The sequence below is a fragment of the Lissotriton helveticus genome, chromosome 1_2 (genome assembly GCF_964261635.1).
Source record: "Lissotriton helveticus chromosome 1_2, aLisHel1.1, whole genome shotgun sequence".
NCBI lineage: Eukaryota > Metazoa > Chordata > Amphibia > Caudata > Salamandridae > Lissotriton > Lissotriton helveticus.
Window position 1 is genome coordinate 414,801,797 of NC_136058.1, and position 17,840 is coordinate 414,819,636.

The window sequence follows — 17,840 nt, forward strand, 5'->3', positions numbered from 1 at the left end:
TGGTGGGGGTCAGTAGTGGGGTCAGCAGCGCTGGTGGGGGTCAGTAGTGGGGTCAGCAGGGTTGGTGGGGGTCAGTAATGGGTCATCAGGGCTGGTGGGGGTCAGTAGTGACGTCATCAGGGCTGGAGGGGGTCTGTAATGGGGTCAGCAGGGCTGGTGGGGGTCAATAATGGGGCAGCAGGGCTGGTCGGGGTGAGTAGTGGGATCAGCAGGGCTGGTGGGGGTCAGTAATGACGTCAGCAGGGCTGGTGGGGGTCAGTAGTGACGTCACCAGGGTTGGTGGGGGGTCAGTAGTGGGGTCAGCAGGGTCAGTAATGGGGTCAGCCGGGCTGGTCGGGGTGAGTAGTGGGATCAGCAGGGCTTGTTGGTGTCAGTAATGGGGTCATCAGGGCTGGTGGGGGTCAGTAGTGACGTCAGCAGGGCCGGGGGGGTCAGTAATGGGGCAGCAGGGCTGGGGGGTCAGTAATGGGGCAGCAGGGCTGGGGGGTCAATAATGGGGTCAGCAGGGCTGGTGGGGGGTCAGTAGTGGGGTCAGCAGGGCTGGTCGGGGTCAGTAATGGGGTCAGCAGGGCTGGTGGGGTCAGTAGTGGGGTCAACAGGGCTGGTCGGGGGTCAGTAGTGACGTCAGCAGGGCTGGTGAGGGTCAGTAGTGGGGTCAGCAGGGCTGGGAGGGTCAGTAATGGGGGCAGCATGGCTGCTGGGGGTCAGTAGTGACGTCAGGAGGGCTGGTGGGGGTTAGTAGTGACGTTAGCAGGGCTGGTGGGGGTCAGTAGTGACGTCAGCAGCGCTGGTGGGGGTCAGTAGTGGGGTCAGCAGGGATGGTGGGGGTCAGTAGTGGGGTCAGCAGGTCTGGTGGGGGTCAGTAATGGGGCAGCAGGGCTGGTGCGGTCAGTAGTGACGTCAGGAGGGCTGGTGGGGGTCAGTAGTGACGTTAGCAGTGCTGGTGGGGATCAGTAGTGACGTTAACAGGGCTGGTAGGGGTCAGTAGTGACGTCAGCAGGGCTGGGGTCAGCAGGGCTGGTGGGGCTCAGTAGTGGGGTCGGCTGGGGGGTCAGTAATGGGTTGAGCAGGGCTGGTGCGGGTCAGTAGGGACGTCAGGAGGGCTGGTGGGGGTCAGTAGTGGCGTTAGCAGGGCTGGTGGGGGTCAGTAGTGATGTCAGCAGGGATGGTGGGGGTCAGTAGTGCGGTCAGCAGGGCTGGGGGTCAGTAATGGGGTCACCAGGGCTGGTGCGGGTCAGTAGTGAAGTCAGCAGGGCTGGTGCGGGTCAGTAGTGATGTCAGCAGGTCTGGTGGTGGTCAGTAGTGACGTCGGGTCAGTAGTGACGCCAGCATGGCTGGTGGGGGTCAGCAGTGACGTCAGCAGGGCTGGTTGGGGTCAGTGGTGACGTCAGCAGGGCTGGTGGGGGTCAGTAGTGGGGTCACCAGGGCTATTCGAGGGTCAGTAGTGGGGTCCGCAGGGCTGGGGGTCAGTAATGGGGGAGGCAGGGCTGGTTGGGGTCAGTAGTGACGTCAGCAGGGCTGGTGGGGGTCAGTAATGGGGGCAGTGGGGCTGGTGGGGGTCAATAGTGACATCACCAGGGCTGGTGGGGGTCAGTAGTGTCGTCAGCAGGGCTGGGGGGGACAGTAATGGGGGCAGCAGGGCTGGTCGGGGGTCAGTAGTGACGTTAGCAGGGCTGGTGGGGTGTCAGTAGTGACTTTAGCAGGGCTGGTGGGGTGCAGTAGTGGGGTCAACAGGGCTGGTCGGGGGTCAGTAGTGGGGTCAGCAGGGATGGTGGGGGTCAGTAGTGACAGCAGCAAGGCTGGTGGGTGGTCAGTAATGGGGTCACCAGGGCTGGTGGGGGTCAGTAGTGGAGTCAGCAGGGCTGGTGGGGGTCAGTAGTGGGGTCAGCAGGGATGGTGGGGGTCAGTAGTGACAGCAGCAAGGCTGGTGGGTGGTCAGTAATGGGGTCACCAGGGCTGGTGAGGGTCAGTAGTGACGTCACCAGGGCTGGTGGGGGTCAGTAGTGTCATCAGTGGAGAAGCGTGGCTCAGTGTTTAGAGGCTCAGTGTTTAGAGGCGGCAGACCCAGAAGCTGAGATCGGCCGTGGACCAGGGTTCGTTTCCCCGCCTCGGCAGGTCTCGGGCTCAAAAATTCCACGGACTCGATAATTCTCGCTCCGGTGCCTACTCGACTCACGGGGTCACACTCTGCGACTCTGGGCAATAGCTTGCTTAATCTCCACTACGGCCCCTCGCGGCGGGATGCCTGGCTTTCACCTTGTGGATACCCTGCCGGGGTATCTCACAGGGGAATACCAGGACGGGTTCCCTAAGCAAGCGCTTAGATACCGGGTCGGTAATTTGCGCTATATAAATACATGTACATCAGCAGGGCTGGTCGGGGGTCAGTAGTGACATCAGCAGGGCTGGTCAGGGTGGAGTTCTGGACTTTTTGGTTCCGTCCAGAGGTGTCAGGGACAACACCCGAAGACCCCGGAGTTCAACCTGTCTTGGTGCACAAACAAACAGAAACACGGGCTTCTCGATGGTGGCGTCAAAGACCAAAGGTTTATTACTGCAGGGACACAGAAGTCACAGAAACTGCACACGGGCAGTGTCTAGGAGCCTGTTCGATTTGTACAAAGAGGGTTGTTCCTTATATACTAAATATTCTGCTCGGGGCAAATTCTTTACATGTTACCACAGTTCTAAACATTCGTGTCTTAAACAATAAAAATTTGGCGTTGCACAGGAATCGTCAACAGTATCTGATGTCAAAACATTACGAATGAAGGGTTCCCACTAGTCCATCATAATCCCATGTCAATTCTTCATTCAAGACCCGGACCGCCTCATCGTAAATTTCGTTACCTCCCCCTAATAAAGGCCCAGAAGGAAAGGAGCAGAGCCAGGTGTAGAAGATAGAAAGACAGGATAAGAAATGTTTGTGGGTCGTAAATGGGCACGGTTACCAGCTTCAGCCGCCTAATCATGATCAGGCCAACGAACACAAGAACCAGTATAGCAGGACTGGCCTCAGGCTGGGGAGGCCGCTCTTGCCGAGTCATGCTGCCACAGCGTTGCTGGCCTAAGGTGCACGTGTCACTAGCAAGGTGAATCGCCGGTTAAAGCCTACGTGTCCTTAAATGAAAAGAGGTCATTGCGTGTCCATTGACTATGTGAGGGCAAGGAATACAAAATGGCTTCCGTGTTCTAAGATGGATGCCATGGGTAAATCACAATTGTGTTGGTAACAGGAGTGCTCTTGCTCGTAGCATAGCGAAAACACCAGGATATACTAAATGGATCATTTGCGGTCCACTGATACCAAAATTATGTATTTACGACAATGTTACAAACACGAGTAAAATCGTCACGGAACCTCAGACCCTCCTTTTGCCCTTACATAGGCAATTACTCAGTCTATATCAGAGTCAGAGTCTAATTCTATGCTCATTAGGTCAGTGACATGTTGTTGTATCATCATCCTGTCTCGTGCCTTTTCTCCTAATGCAGGTGATTTTCTGAAACAGGTTGCAGCACAGAGACTACACAGAGCGGGACCACATTGGATAATAAGACAGCACGAGAACAGAAATACTAGGATGACACCAATGACCATCAGAACCTTCCATCCCCACGCTGATACCAGAGTCCAAAACCACTCCATGAAGGACCAGTTTCCCTTATCTACGTGTATAGAGTCGGAAATCTTGTGTAGCTTAGAGATTGCTTCATAGACTGTTGGAGCATTATTTGGAATAAAGACACAGCAGCTCGATTGGATCATTCTGCATACCCCACCTCGATCTGCAAGTATTACGTCTAGAACCATACGGTTCTGCAACGTCATGAGACGGTCCGCCTGAAGCTCAGCTGTTAAGTTACTAAGGGCACCAGCAGTTTCTGTAATAGTAGATTCAACTACCCGTGTTAGTTGACGTAGATTTCTACTATTGGCCATAGGCCCCCAAAACGGAAGGAAACCTTTGAAAAAGTCTCCAGCTTCTTGACCAGCGGTATCTTCCTTGCTGAAGACACCTCGTGCTACTCTGGTCTTGTGATAATCTGAAGAAGCAGTGTATGTCGGAGGTAACAATCGAGCAATATAACATGAACCTGAGAAGTCAGCAGGCAGCCATGTATAAGCTCTGTCCTGACAGATGAAGTAGGTACCCCTAGCAGTCAGAAAGGCAGGGGAGGAGTTAGACGGAAATACGTAAGTCTCAACGCACTCACTCCTCCCTAGCTGAGCTCTCGGATTTCTCCCATTTCCTTGCAAACAGACTTGACCTCGGTGAGGCACGACCCAAACTGAAGTGGAGCTTTTACGCTTGCTTTCTCCCAAACTAAGGCGATACTCTGTAGAGTTCCAACTCAAATACACCCGTAATTCATCTCTGGGGTAAGATGGAGTATTATTGACGTCTTTAATCATGTCAATAATTCCCTGGACTAAAGCTTTGTTGGCTGAGTTGTATTTAGTGGACCGTGGTGGACGCGCAGGATAGGTCTCAAGAGCATATGAAAAAATGGTCTGAAAGGCCTGAAATGATCCATTGTAGCTAAAAGGCAAGACTAAATAGGGAATGCCTTTATCCATAGTGTGAGGTATCAAGCCACACACCCAGCAGTCTGTAGTATTAACTACCAGTTGGTGTTGATGCAAGAGCTGTACAAATGTATTGTTAATAAATTCTGAGCGTCGAGCTTGTTCGTGTTCAGGAAATGAGTGAAAAGAATGCATAGAAGAAACCGTAGAAGTAGTAGGATCAAGGGGAGGTACTGTAGTTACTGGCATAAAAATCAAATGTACACCAAAGATGATTCCACCCACCAACGTTATCAAAACAATTAAAAATGTAACTGCACATTGCATTAGAAAGCATTTGCTGTGAAGTATTCTGTACAGTCTATTTCTGCGAACATAAATTACATTTTCTCGTTGCAGCTCAGGAAGCTCCATCTTCTACGACCGTTCGCGACCACTGATGATGTGTACGTAGATGAAAATGCCTCTATCAGCCCTGGGAGTTCCCAGAACTAACAGAAAGATCGACCTTGTGTCTGACCCCCGCAGATTCAACTAGGCACACAGCCACGACCCTACGGCTACCCAGACGGCAAGGCAATTTTAAAACAAAAAGAAACAATACAGAGTATTTAGCAAACTTCCTGGCTGGAGGCAATGTATAGCAAATTCAAATCTGAAAATAGGCAGTTTCCTGCTTTATTTGTCCATATTGCGAGAACGTAAGTTGTATCTCAGTTTTGCAGGAGCTGTCTGATCTGGAAACAATATATTTTCAGCTGACGTTGCAATGTTCACGTTCGCAGATGGCAAATGTCCTTTTGGTGCAGATGGCAAATGTTCAGGGTTCAAAAGAGCCGTTTCAGGAGGAGAGTCAGAATTCGGTGAATCCGTGATTAGTTCTGCATCGCTGAAAGGTATGAACCTGGGGACTTGTTCCGTTTCAGAGGCACCGATTCCTTTCTTTACCCAGTTGTCGTAAGGAAGTGGCAGAGGCACACGTTTAGCATGAGTCGTATGGATCCAATTCCTTCTTCCGGCCACACGAATAGCAGTTCTCGTTGCTAGCAGGACTTGGAACGGGCCAATAAATCTGGGCTGAAGATTTTTCGTTCTTGCAAAATTTCGGATGACCACCTGATCACCCGGTTTCAGCTGATGGCCTGGACTCTCCGATGGCTTTGGCAATGCGTCGAAAACCTGTTGGTGAATAAGACTCAATTTAGCAGTCAAGTCGAAAAGGTAATCAATTAACATTGGGTATTCCAGCTGCTTAAATTCTTTCGGTCTAGGTACCCCCCAAACATTTGCAGGACGACCGAAAACTATTTCGTAGGGACTAAGCCCTACTCTAGAATGTACAGTTGCTCTTGTTGATAGCAAAGCCAAAGGCAATGCGTCTGGCCAGGACAAACCCGTGGATGCTTGTATCTTAGCGAGTTTCAGTTTAAGGGTGCCATTGTAACCCTCGACTAAACCCGCGGACTGGGGATGATTCGCACTATGAAATTTTTGCCTAATCCCTAGGCCGGCACACACACTCTGCATAACTTTCCCTACGAACTCACTTCCGTTATCTGACCATACAATCCGTGGCATTCCGTATCGGGGGAAGTATTCTTTAAGAAGAATTTTGGCAGTGGATAAGGCAGTATTGTCCTTTAGTGGGTATGCTTCGATCCATCTGGAAAAAGCACAAACTACCACTAGGACGTATTTCAGGTTATTACAACGGTCCATGTGAATGAAGTCTAGTTGGATCACTTCAAAGGGGCAGGAAGGAGGAGCGAAGTGACCCGCAGGTGTGGGGATCCCCTTGCCAGGATTATGCATCAAGCATACCATACAATTTCTCACCACTCTCTCTGCACACTTACTAATTCCGTCATTCTTCCAGACCGGAGCCAACATCTTACAAATCCCTTTTGAACTGATGTGCGCTGATCCATGCGCCATCGTCACTACTGCAAGCACATACGCATCAGGCAACATCCAACGCTGTTGTTCCGACAAGTCAATCCAACACCCACTCGAGTCCAATTTACCCGTGCTCTCTCTCCATGCACGTTTTTCCTCCTCAGTCGCCTCTTTCTGAATTTCTTTCACGCTTTCCACTGTGTCTTCACACATTCCAGACTCAGAAATCCATCTTGTAGACGTTGCAACATACATTCTACTCATCATATTTCTAGCTGTCTGTTTTGCAGTCTCATCAGCAAAAGCATTCCCACGACCAACATCATCTGTGATTGTTTTATGAGCACTGCATTTCACAATCGCAACTTCAGTCGGCAAGGTTAGAGATTCCAACAAGTCATTAACTAGCTGGCCATGTTGAATCTTAGTCCCATGGGACGTAATGAAACCTCTCTCTTTCCACAAACGGCCAAAACTATGGGCCACGCCGAACGCGTACTGACTATCTGTGAACACGTTCACTCTCTTTCCCTTAGCTAAAACGCACGCTCTTGTTAGCGCGATCAATTCTGCAGCCTGGGCAGAATTCTGACTCACTCTTGCAGTCTCCACAATCGTACTCAAGGTCGTTACTGCATAAGCAGCAGTCACATCACCATTCTCCAATTTGAAGCAAGACCCATCAACATACAGCGTGCCATCTGGTTCTGACAACGGAGTGTCTTTTAGGTCGATTCGTCCTTTTGTTTCTTCCTCAGTTCTGAAACAACAGTCGTGTGGTTCGGAATCACTCGACTCTTGGCTAGTCGGCAACAATGTTGCTGGATTCAATACATTGCATCTTTTGATCTGAATATGACTAGCTAATAGTGTCAGTTCATAGCCTGATAATCTAGCACTGGTAAGGTGTTGCGTCTTGGTTCGGTTCATGAGTGTATCCACAGCATGAGGAACCATAACTACTAGCATGTTGTTCATTACTAAACCAGCAGATTGTCGAATGGAAGCTGCAGCTGCGGCTGTAGCTCTCAAGCAACTAGGCAATGCTCTAGCTACTGGATCTAATGTTGATGAAAAATACGCACAAGGGCGTTGTTTATCACCAAATTTCTGCGTTAAAACACTCAATGCACAACCTTCTCTCTCGTGGACATAGAGCGTGAATGGCTTACTGTAGTCGGGTGTACCCAATACAGGTGCTGAACACAGTGCATTTCGTAACTCAGAAAAACTCTGCTGACATTCTGCAGACCATGGTACCGGACTCGGAACATTTTTCCCAGTCAAAGCTACCAATGGTTTTGCTAAAAGAGAAAAATTTGGGATCCATTGCCTACAATATGAGGTAATACCTAAAAAGGCACGTACTTCTCTCTGCGTGCTAGGAACATTCATCTGTGTAATTGCTTTTATTCTCTCTGGGGTCAACTTCCTTCCCTCCTTTGACAAGAGATGACCTAGGTAGGTCACTTCTTGGCAGCAGTATTGCATTTTTGAAGGTGACACCTTGTGATTCAAATCTGATAAGTGATGCAATAAAGAAATCGTAGCTGTTTTGCAAGTTTCCTTGTCATCGGCAGCCACTAGAAGATCATCAACATACTGTACTAAAGCAGAACCACGAGGAAGTACGAAGGAATCTAACTGACTTTTTAATGCTTGACTGTAAATGGATGGGCTTTCACAATAACCTTGTGGAGCGCGTTTAAATCTAAAACTTCGTCCTCCTAGAGAAAAACCGAAAATATCTCTGCTTTCCTCGGCTATCGGAATGCTGAAAAAGGCATTTTTCAAGTCGACAACTGAAAACCATGCTGCTGTAGCGGGAATCAACGTTAACAATGCAGTAATGTCTGGTACCACAGGAAACTGTGGGATCACAATTTTATTAACCTCTCTAAGATCAATTACGAACCTATATACTGGAGGCTTTGTAGGGTCAGTTCGTTTCAAAATAGGCAGTACAGGACTATTACAGACATTACCTCTAGTCTCTTCTACAACATCTTTCTTGATCAGGTCTTGTACTATCAGTAGGAGCGCACGCTCACCTTCACTAGAGATTCTGTATTGTGGAATTCGTGGAAGTTTGACATTTGCTTTCAAAGTTACTACATAGGGTGGAATTTCCAAGAGACCTACATCATTAGGACCAGTCGCCCAAAGAGTATCAGGGAGTGAACGCAGCTCTGGTGGGAGCGCATCCATCGACAAGTACATCGGGGAGATGATTCTTTTACCCAACGTAAGCTGTACTCCTGCTGGAGAACAGTACAGTGTCGCGTACAGGCGTTTTAACAAGTCTAAACCAAGCAGATTTTCGTTACAACCTGTCGTCAAAATCAGGGGTGCTTTCAAATGACGGGGTCCAACAGAAATAGACAAAGGACCAGAAACAGGGTTGTGAACAGGGGCGCCCGAAAAACCTACTGAAACGTTTGTTGAGCCAGACAAAGGTGCGCCAGGGAGTTTCGCATGTATGATAGAACTTTTTGCTGCACCAGTATCCAACAGAAACGGTTCGACTATACCTGATGTTGCTACTGCGACATAAGGTCCACTCTGATCTACTGGTACTGATACTACTCCCTCTCTTTGTCCATGGCTGTCCTAGTATTCACTTTGCTGAATTTCCTCACTAGTTTCATAATAGTCTTCGACATGATACTGTGGAGACCTATTCTGTTGGGCAGATTGTCCATTTCGCTGATCGAAATAATTAGAGGGGCGATCACTCGTCTGCGGAGGCATAGCACCTCGTCCTCGACCTCTAGAGTTTTGCATAGAACTACCACGACCTCTCTGAGCTGCCGCATCATTATTTTGCGCCCGAACTGGACACTCACTTTTGTAATGACCTTCCTTTTTGCAATAAGCACATTGATTCCATTGATATTGTGGCCTTTGAAAATTATAATCCGTTCTTTGATATGACCCTTGCTGCATATTAGTTTGATTCGTGCGAGGCGGATAAGCTTGCTGTAAAAGTACTTTAGTTTTTAAATCTTTCGTCTTTTTATCTGATTTCTCCTTCTCTTCTTTATCCCTATTTTCGTAGTATTGAGCAGTCGCAAGTATTTGCGCAGTCGTAGAGACAGCCCACGCACTTTCAGAATTCTTCAATTTACTACTAAGTTCTGGCAACAGATTGTGCACAAATTTATCGACAAATAATCTCTGGCCCCCTTCTGTGCTCATATCCTGACCACTATGATCTACGAAAGTCTCTTCGAATCTTGTGAAAAAGTCGGAGACGCTTTCGTCTTTCTTTTGTTTGCATGCGGACAATTTATCCCAGTTAACGCGTAATGCAGGCATTAAGGTTTTCATTAAATCGATTATTCTACCAGGCAAATTAGCAATTAGGGGTTCTGGTTTGGAACCACCTATTTGTTGACCATCCGCTGCAATTATAGCTGCCCAGTCACCACCTAGGGCAACTGGATGATTCTCTTTACGAATTTTAGCCCAAATTGGTTGCGGTACTACATTACCAAATAGCAGATCTATGTCAGCAAGATTCAATACACAAGCGTCAACTGTTTGAGCCAACTCTTTGTAGTACCCTGCAGGATTTTTACGCGGATCTGGCAAGGCCTGTTTCACTGCTAACACTTCAGCTCGCTTCCATGGAATATGTATCCATACTCTCTGGAATTGTGCCGGAGCGGCTGCAATACCAAGGTTTACATTAGCTTGCACAGCTTCACGCCAAATTGGTGGAACCTCTCTCATTGGATATTGACGATTTCGTTTCGTACTACGTTTCTCTAACTCTCTCGGTGAAAGAAGGGATGAGTCGGATCTATAACTTAAAACCAGTTCCATCGCTTCTTTTATATTCTGTCCAACTATCATACCTGTAGCAAACTCTTTCTGAACATTAATTAATTCTCCTAGATTTGATTCAGGGTCATCCTCTTCCAATTCCTCACGTAGAAGGAAACACATTTCATCGAACACATATCGTTGTGTCGGTTCGTTCCATTGCATAAATGTATCTAATACATTTTGTACATTATATCTTCCAACTTTCGAAACCCATCTAAGAGCAGTGGAATCTAGTATTCCTCTTTCTTCAGTACTGGGAAGCTGACTACGCCTCTGCACAGAGTCAGGGGTAGGAGTCTTAATCAGAGTTTTATAGAAGGGAGATAGAATATTAGAGACAGAATCAGTGATTCTTCGACGAACAGAAAGCGGAGTCATAATATTAGCAGAGGCAGTGAATAGAGTAGCAGTTGGAACAGATAGATTAGGAACAGTAGGAGTAGCAGGCAAGATAGCTTGTGAACTAGCAGGTGTGAGCGACACAGGCATAGGTAAAGAAGTCGGCAACCCTAGAAGAGGGGTTGTCGAAGGAACATTAATATTGACCACAGGAGGTACAGGAACTTGATTCAGGGGAGCGAGAACAGGGACACCAGGTTGTCCAGCAACCGGTAATTGAACATTCGGTATAGGCGGAGCCGTAGCACCCTGTGCATACGGTGGGGGTGATCGTAACAAGTAAGACAACAGGGGATCCTTTTCAGGGTCCTCTACTATCTTAGTCGTACTCGTTGGCAAAGCAGGATAGCACTTGTCTATCGCTAAATTACGCTCTCTATTGGCCATCTCCATCGCTTTTTCAGACTCGTTGAGTTGCAGCTGCCTAGCAGACTGTTCTAAAGTCAACTCTTGCTCTTTCTGTTCTTTCTTCAACTTTTTAATTTCTCTCTGTTTAGATTCTTTTCGCCAATAACGGAAAGAATCAAACATTGCCGGCCGGGCTTTCTTCTTAAATAACCTTTTTTCTAGATTATCGAGAACTTCAGGTTCAAAACTACCATGTAGTGGCCAACTAAGGACACCATCTTTCTCTGTGAAGCGGATCCATACCTCGTTATAAGAGATAGGGCCCACACCAAATTTGCAATATAGATCATAAAGGGGAGTTCCAATCGGAGGAACCAAACACGAGTCCTCCAACCGGGAATCACTGTTGCAACTAAAACAAGACAACATACAATTTTTCCGACTTACCATTTTATAATCCGGAACACAAGACAAACAAGACACAAACAGAAAAGATGCGCACTCGAACCACGAACTTAGGCCTACCAGAACTGACAAATGTATCGATACCTGAACTGAACAGAATGATTATCGTAACCAGAATAACCAGTGATAATCTTACAGAACTGAACTGAACTGAGAACTAAAAGGATTATCCAAACAGGAGCAACCCTCACAAAATAACCAACTAGCAACCACTAAATACTTAACTGAGGCACTGAAGACGTCACCAAGGAGAAACCCGTCACGTTTCGCCGTACTGAGGACTGCACCTCGGGTCCAAGACAGGGCGACGGTCAAGGCAACGGAGCACTGCAGCCGTCTGAACGGGAACCCTCGTGGAAGAGGACGTCGGGGCCACTTTTGCGATATGCCGGGATCGATGAAGTGGGGCGCCTCCCTCTGAAATCTTCACACGAAGCTCCTCGAATTCTTCAGGCTTTTGGACCGGTACCGAATGACGTCGCCCCACGTTGGGCGCCAATTGGAGTTCTGGACTTTTTGGTTCCGTCCAGAGGTGTCAGGGACAACACCCGAAGACCCCGGAGTTCAACCTGTCTTGGTGCACAAACAAACAGAAACACGGGCTTCTCGATGGTGGCGTCAAAGACCAAAGGTTTATTACTGCAGGGACACAGAAGTCACAGAAACTGCACACGGGCAGTGTCTAGGAGCCTGTTCGATTTGTACAAAGAGGGTTGTTCCTTATATACTAAATATTCTGCTCGGGGCAAATTCTTTACATGTTACCACAGTTCTAAACATTCGTGTCTTAAACAATAAAAATTTGGCGTTGCACAGGAATCGTCAACAGTATCTGATGTCAAAACATTACGAATGAAGGGTTCCCACTAGTCCATCATAATCCCATGTCAATTCTTCATTCAAGACCCGGACCGCCTCATCGTAAATTTCGTTACCTCCCCCTAATAAAGGCCCAGAAGGAAAGGAGCAGAGCCAGGTGTAGAAGATAGAAAGACAGGATAAGAAATGTTTGTGGGTCGTAAATGGGCACGGTTACCAGCTTCAGCCGCCTAATCATGATCAGGCCAACGAACACAAGAACCAGTATAGCAGGACTGGCCTCAGGCTGGGGAGGCCGCTCTTGCCGAGTCATGCTGCCACAGCGTTGCTGGCCTAAGGTGCACGTGTCACTAGCAAGGTGAATCGCCGGTTAAAGCCTACGTGTCCTTAAATGAAAAGAGGTCATTGCGTGTCCATTGACTATGTGAGGGCAAGGAATACAAAATGGCTTCCGTGTTCTAAGATGGATGCCATGGGTAAATCACAATTGTGTTGGTAACAGGAGTGCTCTTGCTCGTAGCATAGCGAAAACACCAGGATATACTAAATGGATCATTTGCGGTCCACTGATACCAAAATTATGTATTTACGACAATGTTACAAACACGAGTAAAATCGTCACGGAACCTCAAGGGGTCAGTAGTGACGTCAGCAGGGCTGGTGGGGTGTCAGTAGTGACGTTAGCAGGGGTGGTGGGGTGTCAGTAGTGAGATCACCAGGGCTGGTGGGGGTCAGTAGTGGGGTCAGCAGGGCTGGTGGGGGTCAGTAGTGGGGTCAGCAGGGCTGGTGGGGGTCAGTAATGGGTCAGCAGGGCTGGTGGGGGTCAGTAGTGACGTCAGCAGGACTGGTGGGGGGTCAGTAGTGGGGTCAGCAGGGCTGGTCGGGGTCAGTAATGGGGTCAGCAGGGCTGGTGGGGGTCAGTTGTGGGGTCAGCAGGGCTGGTGGGGGTCAGTAGTGGGGTCAGCAGCGCTGGTGGGGGTCAGTAGTGGGGTCAGCAGGGTTGGTGGGGGTCAGTAATGGGTCATCAGGGCTGGTGGGGGTCAGTAGTGACGTCATCAGGGCTGGTGGGGGTCAGTAGTGACGTCATCAGGGCTGGTGGGGGTCAGTTGTGGGGTCAGCAGGGCTGGTGGGGGTCAGTAGTGGGTCAGCAGGGCTGGTTGGGGTCAGTAATGGGGTCAGCAGGGCTGGTGGGGGTCAGTTGTGGGGTCAGCAGGGCTGGTGGGGGTCAGTAGTGGGGTCAGCAGCGCTGGTGGGGGTCAGTAGTGGGGTCAGCAGGGTTGGTGGGGGTCAGTAATGGGTCATCAGGGCTGGTGGGGGTCAGTAGTGACGTCATCAGGGCTGGAGGGGGTCTGTAATGGGGTCAGCAGGGCTGGTGGGGGTCAATAATGGGGCAGCAGGGCTGGTCGGGGTGAGTAGTGGGATCAGCAGGGCTGGTGGGGGTCAGTAATGACGTCAGCAGGGCTGGTGGGGGTCAGTAGTGACGTCACCAGGGCTGGTGGGGGGTCAGTAGTGGGGTCAGCAGGGTCAGTAATGGGGTCAGCCGGGCTGGTCGGGGTGAGTAGTGGGATCAGCAGGGCTTGTTGGTGTCAGTAATGGGGTCATCAGGGCTGGTGGGGGTCAGTAGTGATGTCAGCAGTGCTGGTGGGGGTCAGTAGTGGGGTCAGCAGGGTCAGTTGTGGGGTCAGCAGGGCTGGTCGGGGGTCAGTAGTGACATCAGCAGGGCTGGTGGGGGTCAGTAGTGACGTCAGCAGGGCTGGGGGGCAGTAATGGGGCAGCAGGGCTGGGGGGGTCAGTAATGGGGACAGCAGGGCTGGTGGGGGGTCAGTAGTGACGTCAGCAGGGCTTGTGGGGGTCAGTAATGGGGGCAGCGGGGCTGGTGGGGGGTCAGTAGTGGGGTCCGCAGGGCTGGTCAGGGGTCAGTAGTGACGTCAGCAGGGCTGGTGGTGGTCAGTAGTGACGTCAGCAGGGCCGGGGGGGTCAGTAATGGGGCAGCAGGGCTGGGGGGTCAGTAGGGCTGGTGGGGGGTCAGTAGTGGGGTCAGCAGGGCTGGTCGGGGTCAGTAATGGGGTCAGCAGGGCTGGTGGGGTCAGTAGTGGGGTCAACAGGGCTGGTCGGGGGTCAGTAGTGACGTCAGCAGGGCTGGTGGGGGTCAGTAGTGGGGTCAGCAGGGCTGGGGGGGTCAGTAATGGGGGCAGCATGGCTGCTGGGGGTCAGTAGTGACGTCAGGAGGGCTGGTTGGGGTTAGTAGTGACGTTAGCAGGGCTGGTGGGGGTCAGTAGTGACGTCAGCAGGTCTGGTGGGGGTCAGTAATGGGGGCAGCAGGGCTGGTGCGGTCAGTAGTGACGTCAGGAGGGCTGGTGGGGGTCAGTAGTGACGTTAGCAGTGCTGGTGGGGATCAGTAGTGACGTTAACAGGGCTGGTAGGGGTCAGTAGTGACGTCAGCAGGGCTGGGGTCAGCAGGGCTGGTGGGGCTCAGTAGTGGGGTCGGCTGGGGGGTCAGTAATGGGTTGAGCAGGGCTGGTGCGGGTCAGTAGGGACGTCAGGAGGGCTGGTGGGGGTCAGTAGTGGCGTTAGCAGGGCTGGTGGGGGTCAGTAGTGATGTCAGCAGGGATGGTGGGGGTCAGTAGTGCGGTCAGCAGGGCTGGGGGTCAGTAATGGGGTCACCAGGGCTGGTGCGGGTCAGTAGTGAAGTCAGCAGGGCTGGTGCGTGTCAGTAGTGATGTCAGCAGGTCTGGTGGTGGTCAGTAGTGACGTCGGGTCAGTAGTGACGCCAGCATGGATGGTTGGGGTCAGTGGTGACGTCAGCAGGGCTGGTCGGGGGTCAGTAGTGACGTCAGCAGGGATGGTGGGGGTCAGTAGTGACGTCAGTAGGGCTGGTCGGGGGTCAGTAGTGACGTCAGCAGGGCTGGTGGGGGTCAGCAGTGACATCAGCAGGGCTGGTAGGGGTTAGTGGTGACGTCAGCAGGGCTGGTGGGGGTCAGTAGTGACGTCAGCAGGGTGGGGGTCAGCAGTGACGTCGGCAGGGCTGGGGGGTCAGTAGTGACGTCAGAGCGGCTGGAGTGGGGGTCAATGATGGGGGCAGCAGGGCTGGTCGGGGGTCAGTAGTGACGTCAGCAGGGCTGGAGTGGGGGTAAGTAGTGACGACAGCAGGGCTGGTGGGGTGTCAGTAGTGACGTCACCAGGGCTGGTGGGGGTCAGTAGTGGGGTCAGCAGGGCTGGTGGGGGGTCAGTAATGGGGGCAGCAGGGCTGGTGGGGGTCAGTTGTGGGGTCAGCAGGGCTGGTGGGGGTCAGTAGTGGGGTCAGCAGCGCTGGTGGGGGTCAGTAGTGGGGTCAGCAGGGTTGGTGGGGGTCAGTAATGGGTCATCAGGGCTGGTGGGGGTCAGTAGTGACGTCATCAGGGCTGGTGGGGGTCAGTAGTGACGTCATCAGGGCTGGTGGGGGTCAGTTGTGGGGTCAGCAGGGCTGGTGGGGGTCAGTAGTGGGTCAGCAGGGCTGGTCGGGGTCAGTAATGGGGTCAGCAGGGCTGGTGGGGGTCAGTTGTGGGGTCAGCAGGGCTGGTGGGGGTCAGTAGTGGGGTCAGCAGCGCTGGTGGGGGTCAGTAGTGGGGTCAGCAGGGTTGGTGGGGGTCAGTAATGGGTCATCAGGGCTGGTGGGGGTCAGTAGTGACGTCATCAGGGCTGGAGGGGGTCTGTAATGGGGTCAGCAGGGCTGGTGGGGGTCAATAATGGGGCAGCAGGGCTGGTCGGGGTGAGTAGTGGGATCAGCAGGGCTGGTGGGGGTCAGTAATGACGTCAGCAGGGCTGGTGGGGGTCAGTAGTGACGTCACCAGGGCTGGTGGGGGGTCAGTAGTGGGGTCAGCAGGGTCAGTAATGGGGTCAGCCGGGCTGGTCGGGGTGAGTAGTGGGATCAGCAGGGCTTGTTGGTGTCAGTAATGGGGTCATCAGGGCTGGTGGGGGTCAGTAGTGATGTCAGCAGTGCTGGTGGGGGTCAGTAGTGGGGTCAGCAGGGTCAGTAATGGGGTCAGCAGGGCTGGTCGGGGGTCAGTAGTGACGTGAGCAGGGCTGGTGGGGGTCAGTAGTGACGTCAGCAGGGCTGGGGGGCAGTAATGGGGCAGCAGGGCTGGGGGGGTCAGTAATGGGGTCAGCAGGGCTGGTGGGGGGTCAGTAGTGACGTCAGCAGGGCTTGTGGGGGTCAGTAATGGGGGCAGCGGGGCTGGTGGGGGGTCAGTAGTGGGGTCAGCAGGGTCAGTAATGGGGTCAGCCGGGCTGGTCGGGGTGAGTAGTGGGATCAGCAGGGCTTGTTGGTGTCAGTAATGGGGTCATCAGGGCTGGTGGGGGTCAGTAGTGATGTCAGCAGTGCTGGTGGGGGTCAGTAGTGGGGTCAGCAGGGTCAGTAATGGGGTCAGCAGGGCTGGTCGGGGGTCAGTAGTGACGTCAGCAGGGCTGGGGTCAGCAGGGCTGGTGGGGCTCAGTAGTGGGGTCGGCTGGGGGGTCAGTAATGGGTTGAGCAGGGCTGGTGCGGGTCAGTAGGGACGTCAGGAGGGCTGGTGGGGGTCAGTAGTGGCGTTAGCAGTGCTGGTGGGGGTCAGTAGTGATGTCAGCAGGGATGGTGGGGGTCAGTAGTGCGGTCAGCAGGGCTGGGGGTCAGTAATGGGGTCACCAGGGCTGGTGCGGGTCAGTAGTGAAGTCAGCAGGGCTGGTGAGTGTCAGTAGTGATGTCAGCAGGTCTGGTGGTGGTCAGTAGTGACGTCGGGTCAGTAGTGACGCCAGCATGGCTGGTGGGGGTCAGCAGTGACGTCAGCAGGGCTGGTTGGGGTCAGTGGTGACGTCAGCAGGGCTGGTCGGGGGTCAGTAGTGACGTCAGCAGGGATGGTGGGGGTCAGTAGTGACGTCAGTAGGGCTGGTCGGGGGTCAGTAGTGACGTCAGCAGGGCTGGTGGGGGTCAGCAGTGACATCAGCAGGGCTGGTAGGGGTTAGTGGTGACGTCAGCAGGGCTGGTGGGGGTCAGTAGTGACGTCAGCAGGGTGGGGGTCAGCAGTGACGTCGGCAGGGCTGGGGGGTCAGTAGTGACGTCAGAGCGGCTGGAGTGGGGGTCAATGATGGGGGCAGCAGGGCTGGTCGGGGGTCAGTAGTGACGTCAGCAGGGCTGGAGTGGGGGTAAGTAGTGACGATAGCAGGGCTGGTGGGGTGTCAGTAGTGACATCACCAGGGCTGGTGGGGGTCAGTAGTGGGGTCAGCAGGGCTGGTGGGGGGTCAGTAATGGGGGCAGCAGGGCTGGTGGGGGTCAGTTGTGGGGTCAGCAGGGCTGGTGGGGGTCAGTAGTGGGGTCAGCAGCGCTGGTGGGGGTCAGTAGTGGGGTCAGCAGGGTTGGTGGGGGTCAGTAATGGGTCATCAGGGCTGGTGGGGGTCAGTAGTGACGTCATCAGGGCTGGTGGGGGTCAGTAGTGACGTCATCAGGGCTGGTGGGGGTCAGTTGTGGGGTCAGCAGGGCTGGTGGGGGTCAGTAGTGGGTCAGCAGGGCTGGTCGGGGTCAGTAATGGGGTCAGCAGGG

General features: G+C 52.4%; 2 protein-coding genes across 2 annotated transcripts in view; one reads left to right on the forward strand and one right to left on the reverse strand.

Annotated features, from left to right (window-relative positions):
* LOC144806973 (uncharacterized) overlaps window positions 1-17,840 on the reverse strand; it is a 1,014,574-nt gene that overhangs the window by 652,341 nt on the left and 344,393 nt on the right.
* Window positions 1-17,840, forward strand: part of LOC144806995 (uncharacterized) — a 1,119,020-nt gene that overhangs the window by 130,530 nt on the left and 970,650 nt on the right. The window lies entirely within an intron of this gene.